Here is a 6853-nt window from a genome sequence, read left to right as displayed (position 1 = left end):
AAAGAGAGAGAGAGATGTGGAGTGAGAGAGAGAGACATGGAGGGAGAGAAGGAGAGAGACGTAGAGAGACGTAGAGAGGGGAGAGAGAGACAGAGAGGGGAGAGAGAGACATGGAGGGAGAGAAGGAGAGAGACGTAGAGAGACGTAGAGAGGGGACAGAGAGACGTAGAGAGGGGAGAGAGAGACATGGAGTGAGAGAGAGGGAGAGGGGAGAGAGATACATAGAGAGGGGACAGAGAGACATGGAGGGAGAGAAGGAGAGACGTAGAGAGACGTAGAGAGGGGACAGAGAGATGTAGAGAGGGGAGAGAGGAGAGAGAGACGTAGAGATGGAGGGAGAGAGACGTAGAGAGGGGAGAGCGAGACATGGAGTGAGAGAGACGTAGAGAGGGGAGAGCGAGACATGGAGTGAGAGAGACGTAGAGAGGGGAGAGCGAGACATGGAGTGAGAGAGACGTAGAGAGGGGAGAGCGAGACATGGAGTGAGAGAGACGTAGAGAGGGGAGAGCGAGACATGGAGTGAGAGAGACGTAGAGAGGGGAGAGAGAGACATGGAGTGAGAGAGACGTAGAGAGGGGAGAGCAAGACATGGAGTGAGAGAGACGTAGAGAGGGGAGAGAGAGACATGGAGTGAGAGAGACGTAGAGAGGGGAGAGAGAGACATGGAGTGAGAGAGACGTAGAGAGGGGAGAGCGAGACATGGAGTGAGAGAGACGTAGAGATGGGAGAGCGAGACATGGAGTGAGAGAGACGTAGAGAGGGGAGAGAGAGACATGGAGTGAGAGAGACGTAGAGATGGTAGAGCGAGACATGGAGTGAGAGAGACGTAGAGAGGGGAGAGAGAGACATGGAGTGAGAGAGGCGTAGAGAGGGGAGAGAGAGACATAGATAGTCGTTTCACATACTTCATGTTCTGTTAATCTTTGAAATGGAAACAGGTGTTAATGGATTTCAATTCAAAAGAAATGGATACTAGACAGACAGAGAGAGACGGACAGGGAGAGTGGAACCAAACAGGACAGAGGAAAAAAAGTGACAGAACAAGAAAAGTGAAAACAGAGCAGAAGCTTTTATTGCTTTTTACTCCAGAGCTTAAAAGCTTTCTTTCATTTTTCTGCTCCCTCTCTCTCAGAAGAGGGGGAGGGAGAGAAGGATGAGATGGAGGGAGAGAAGGAAAGAGGGAGAGGAGGAAGGAGAGAGGGAGAGGAGGAAGGAGAGAGGAATGGAGGGAGAGAAGGAAGGAGAGAGGGAGGGAGGGAGCGAGAGAGGAATGGAGGGAGAGAAGGAAGGAGAGAGGGAGGGAGGGAGAGAAGGAAGGAGAGAGGGAGGGAGCGAGAGAGGAATGGAGGGAGAGAAAGAAGGAGAGAGGGAGGGAGGGAGCGACAGAGGAATGGAGGGAGAGAAGGAAGGAGAGAGGGAGGGAGGGAGCGACAGAGGGAGGGAGGGAGCGACAGAGGAATGGAGGGAGAGAAGGAAGGAGAGAGGGAGGGAGCGACAGAGGAATGGAGGGAGAGAAGGAAGGAGAGAGGGAGGGAGCGAGAGAGGGAGGGAGGGCAAAGTGCTTGTACAGGGGACCATAAACAGAGCGAGGCCACACTGTAAATATTTGCGCTGTTAAGCTGAAGGACAGGATCTCTCCCTCTCCTTTTCGTCATTGTCTTTTGATCTGACAATCCCCACCATTTCTCTCCATTTCCCCCTCTGTCATCTTAAGGGTTATTAAAAAGTTTGTCAAATCACATCCCTCAACATTCTCTCCCTATCTCTCCTTCCTCCTCTCCCTCTCTCCCTCCCTCCCTCCACTCTCCCATTCCCTCCTCTCTTCTCCGTCATTAAAGGTTATAGGTCAAGACTAGCAGATCAATGGTCTAGGCGCTCGTCCCTGATTGGCCCGTGGGGAATGTTACTTCCTGGAGGGAATGCTTTTGGGTCATTGATATACTCTCCCAGAGGCCTTGGTTTCATTACAACATCGCCATGACGACTCCCTCTAGACCACAGCAATCAGGCTTGCTAGCTAGCCAATCACCAAGAGTCTGTCCCACATGTGTAGTGTGTCTGTATTGTAGTGTAGTGTCTGTAGTGTAGTGTGTCTATCTATAGTGTAGTGTGTCTATCTATAGTGTAGTGTGTCTATCTGTATTGTAGTGTAGTGTGTCTATCTGTATTGTAGTGTAGTGTCTGTATTGTAGTGTAGTGTCTGTAGTGTAGTGTAGTGTCTGTAGTGTAGTGTAGTGTCTGTAGTGTAGTGTAGTGTCTGTAGTGTAGTGTGTCTGTAGTGTAGTGTGTCTATCTATAGTGTAGTGTCTATCTATAGTGTAGTGTGTCTATCTATAGTGTAGTGTGTCTATCTATAGTGTAGTGTGTCTATCTATAGTGTAGTGTGTCTATCTGTATTGTAGTGTAGTGTCTGTATTGTAGTGTAGTGTCTGTAGTGTAGTGTCTGTAGTGTAGTGTGACTGTAGGGTCGTGTGTCTGTAGTGTAGTGTGTCTATAATGTAGTGTGTCTATAGTGTAGTGTGTCTATAGTGTGTCTATAGTGTAGTGTGTCTATAGTGTAGTGTGTCTATAGTGTAGTGTGTCTATAGTGTGTCTATAGTGTAGTGTGTCTATAGTGTAGTGTGTCTATAGTGTAGTGTGTCTATAGTGTAGTGTGTCTATAGTGTAGTGTGTCTATAGTGTAGTGTGTCTATAGTGTAGTGTGTCTATAGTGTAGTGTGTCTGTGTTGTAGTGTAGTGTGTTTATAGTGTAGTGTGTGTGTCTGTGTTGTAGTGTAGTGTAGTGTAGTGTCTGTAGTGTAGTGTAGTGTGTCTATAGTGTAGTGTGTCTATAGTGTAGTGTGTCTATAGTGTAGTGTGTCTGTGTTGTAGTGTAGTGTGTAGCGTAGTGTGTGTGTATGTGTTGTAGTGTAGTGTAGTAGTGTGTCTGTGTAGTAGTGTCGTGTAGTAGTGTAGTGTCGTGTAGTAGTATAATGTAGTGTCTGTGTAGTAGTGTAGTGTAGTAGTGTAGTAGTGTAGTGTAGTGTCTGTGTAGTAGTGTAGTGTAGTAGTGTAGTGTCTGTGTAGTGTAGTAGTGTAGTGTCTGCATAGTAGTGTAGTGTCTGTGTAGTGTAGTAGTGTAGTGTCTGTGTAGTAGTGTAGTGTCTGTGTAGTGTAGTAGTGTAGTGTAGTGTCTGTAGTGTAGTAGTGTAGTGTCTGTGTAGTAGTGTAGTATTGCAGTGTCTGTGTGGTAGTGTAGTGTAGTATTGTAGTGTCTGTGTGGTAGTGTAGTGTAGTGTCTGTGTGGTAGTGTAGTGTCTGTGTAGTAGTGTAGTGTAGTATTGTAGTGTCTGTGTGGTAGTGTAGTGTAGTGTCTGTGTGGTAGTGTAGTGTCTGTGTGGTAGTGTAGAGTACTGTCTGTGTAGTAGTGTAGTGTAGTAGTGTATTGTCTGTGTAGTAGTGTAGTGTAGTGCAGTAGTGTAGTGTAGTAGTGTCGTGTCTGTGTAGTGTAGTGTCTGTGTAGTAGTGTAGTGTAGTGTCTGTGTAGTAGTGTAGTGTCTGTGTAGTAGTGTCTGTGTAGTATTGTAGTGTAGTGTCTGTGTAGTAGTGTAGTGTAGTAGTGTAGTGTAGTGTCTGTGTAGTAGTGTAGTGTAGTGTCTGTGTAGTAGTGTAGTGTCTGTGTTGTAGTGTAGAGTACTGTCTGTGTAGTAGTGTAGTGTAGTAGTGTAGTGTCTGTGTAGTAGTGTAGTGTAGTGTCTGTGTAGTAGTGTAGTGTAGTATTGTAGTGTCTGTGTGGTAGTGTAGTGTAGTGTCTGTGTGGTAGTGTAGTGTCTGTGTGGTAGTGTAGAGTACTGTCTGTGTAGTAGTGTAGTGTAGTAGTGTATTGTCTGTGTAGTAGTGTAGTGTAGTGCAGTAGTGTAGTGTAGTAGTGTCGTGTCTGTGTAGTGTAGTGTCTGTGTAGTAGTGTAGTGTAGTGTCTGTGTAGTAGTGTAGTGTCTGTGTAGTAGTGTCTGTGTAGTATTGTAGTGTAGTGTCTGTGTAGTAGTGTAGTGTAGTAGTGTAGTGTAGTGTCTGTGTAGTAGTGTAGTGTAGTGTCTGTGTAGTAGTGTAGTGTCTGTGTTGTAGTGTAGAGTACTGTCTGTGTAGTAGTGTAGTGTAGTAGTGTAGTGTCTGTGTAGTAGTGTAGTGTAGTGTAGTGTAGTAGTGTCGTGTCTGTGTAGTGTAGTGTAGTGTAGTGTCTGTGTAGTAGTGTAGTGTAGTGTCTGTGTAGTAGTGTCTGTGTAGTAGTGTCTGTGTAGTAGTGTAGTGTAGTGTCTGTGTAGTAGTGTCTGTGTAGTAGTGTAGTGTAGTAGTGTAGTGTCTGTGTAGTAGTGTAGTGTAGTGTCTGTGTGGTAGTGTAGTGTCTGTGTAGTAGTGTAGTGTAGTAGTGTGTCTGTGTAGTAGTGTCGTGTAGTAGTGTAGTGTCTGTGTAGTAGTGTAGTGTAGTGTCTGTGTGGTAGTGTAGTGTCTGTGTAGTAGTGTAGTGTAGTAGTGTGTCTGTGTAGTAGTGTCGTGTAGTAGTGTAGCGTAGTAGTGTAGTGTAGTAGTGTAGTGTCTGTGTAGCAGTGTAGTGTAGTGTCTGTGTAGTAGTGTCTGTGTAGTAGTGTAGTGTAGTAGTGTAGTGTCTGTGTAGTAGTGTAGTGTAGTGTATGTGTGGTAGTGTAGTGTCTGTGTAGTAGTGTAGTAGTGTGTCTGTGTAGTAGTGTAGTGTAGTAGTGTAGTGTAGTAGTGTAGTGTCTGTGTAGTAGTGTAGTAGTGTAGTGTCTTTGTAGTAGTGTAGTGTAGTAGTGTCTGTGTAGTAGTGTAGTGTAGTGTCTGTGTAGTAGTGTAGTGTAGTAGTGTAGTGTAGTGTCTGTGTAGTAATGTAGTGTAGTAGTGTAGTGTCTGTGTAGTAGTGTAGTGTAGTGTAGTGTAGTAGTGTCGTGTCTGTGTAGTGTAGTGTAGTGTCTGTGTAGTAGTGTAGTGTAGTGTCTGTGTAGTAGTGTCTGTGTAGTAGTGTAGTGTAGTAGTGTAGTGTAGTGTCTGTGTAGTAGTGTCTGTGTAGTAGTGTAGTGTAGTAGTGTAGTGTCTGTGTAGTAGTGTAGTGTAGTGTCTGTGTGGTAGTGTAGTGTCTGTGTAGTAGTGTAGTGTAGTAGTGTGTCTGTGTAGTAGTGTCGTGTAGTAGTGTAGTGTCTGTGTAGTAGTGTAGTGTAGTGTCTGTGTGGTAGTGTAGTGTCTGTGTAGTAGTGTAGTGTAGTAGTGTGTCTGTGTAGTAGTGTCGTGTAGTAGTGTAGCGTAGTAGTGTAGTGTAGTAGTGTAGTGTCTGTGTAGCAGTGTAGTGTAGTGTCTGTGTAGTAGTGTCTGTGTAGTAGTGTAGTGTAGTAGTGTAGTGTCTGTGTAGTAGTGTAGTGTAGTGTCTGTGTGGTAGTGTAGTGTCTGTGTAGTAGTGTAGTAGTGTGTCTGTGTAGTAGTGTAGTGTAGTAGTGTAGTGTAGTGTCTGTGTAGTAGTGTAGTAGTGTAGTGTCTTTGTAGTAGTGTAGTGTAGTAGTGTCTGTGTAGTAGTGTAGTGTAGTGTCTGTGTAGTAGTGTAGTGTAGTAGTGTAGTGTAGTGTCTGTGTAGTAATGTAGTGTAGTAGTGTAGTGTCTGTGTAGTAGTGTAGTAGTGTAGTGTCTTTGTAGTAGTGTAGTGTAGTAGTGTAGTGTAGTGTCAGTGTAGTAGTGTCTGTGTAGTAGTGTAGTGTCTGTGTTATAGTGTAGAGTACTGTCTGTGTAGTATTGTAGTGTAGTAGTGTAGTGTAGTGTAGTGTCTGTGTAGTAGTGTAGTGTACTGTCTGTGTAGTATTGTAGTGTAGTAGTGTAGTGTAGTAGTGTAGTGTAGTAGTGTAGTGTCTGTGTAGTAGTGTAGTGTAGTGTGTGTAGTAGTGTAGTGTAGTGTCTGTGTAGTAGTGTAGTGTCTGTGTAGTAGTGTAGTGTAGTGTCTGTGTGGTAGTGTAGTGTAGTAGTGTAATGTCTGTGTAGTAGTGTAGTGTCTGTGTAGTAGTGTAGTGTAGTGTAGTGTCTGTGTAGTAGTGTAGTGTAGTGTAGTGTCTGTGTAGTAGTGTAGTGTAGTAGTGTAGTGTCTGTGTAGTAGTGTAGTGTAGTGTCTGTGTGGTAGTGTAGTGTCTGTGTGGTAGTGTAGAGTACTGTCTGTGTAGTGTAGTAGTTTAGTGTAGTGTCTGTGTAGTAGTGTAGTATAGTAGTGTAGTAGTGTAGTGTCTGTGTAGTAGTGTAGTGTAGTGTAGTGTCTGTGTATTAGTGTAGTGTAGTAGTGTAGTGTCTGTGTTATAGTGTAGAGTACTGTCTGTGTAGTATTGTAGTGTAGTGTCTGTGTTGTAGTGTAGTGTCTGTGTTGTAGTGTAGTGTCTGTGTTGTAGTGTAGTAGTGTAGTGTCTGTAATGTAGTGTAGTGTCTGTGTTGTAGTGTAGTGTAGTAGTGTAGTGTCTGTAATGTAGTGTAGTGTCTGTGTTGTAGTGTAGTAGTGTAGTGTCTGTAATGTAGTGTAGTGTCTGTGTTGTAGTGTAGTGGAGTGTCTGTAGTGTAGTGTAGTGTCTGTAGTGTAGTGTAGTGTCTGTAGTGTAGTGTAGTAGTGTAGTGTCTGTAATGTAGTGTAGTGTCTGTGTTGTAGTGTAGTGTAGTAGTGTAGTGTCTGTAATGTAGTGTAGTGTCTGTGTTGTAGTGTAGTGTAGTAGTGTAGTGTCTGTTGTAGTGGAGTGTCTGTAGTGTAGTGTAGTGTCTGTGTTGTAGTGTAGTGTAGTGTGTGCTGTAGTGTAGTGTAGTGTCTGTGTTGTAGTGCAGTGTAGTGTCTGTGTTGTAGCGT

At 44.3% G+C, this 6853-nt stretch overlaps 1 protein-coding gene across 1 annotated transcript in view; it reads right to left on the bottom strand.

Annotated features, from left to right (window-relative positions):
• The window catches only part of LOC135510249 (1-phosphatidylinositol 4,5-bisphosphate phosphodiesterase beta-3-like), a 137507-nt gene that overhangs the window by 88233 nt on the left and 42421 nt on the right, over positions 1-6853 (bottom strand).

The sequence above is a fragment of the Oncorhynchus masou genome, chromosome 23 (assembly GCF_036934945.1).
Source record: "Oncorhynchus masou masou isolate Uvic2021 chromosome 23, UVic_Omas_1.1, whole genome shotgun sequence".
Lineage (NCBI taxonomy): Eukaryota > Metazoa > Chordata > Actinopteri > Salmoniformes > Salmonidae > Oncorhynchus > Oncorhynchus masou.
The sequence above is the reverse complement of the archived record's forward strand: the minus strand, read 5'-3'. Positions and strand labels throughout refer to the sequence as shown.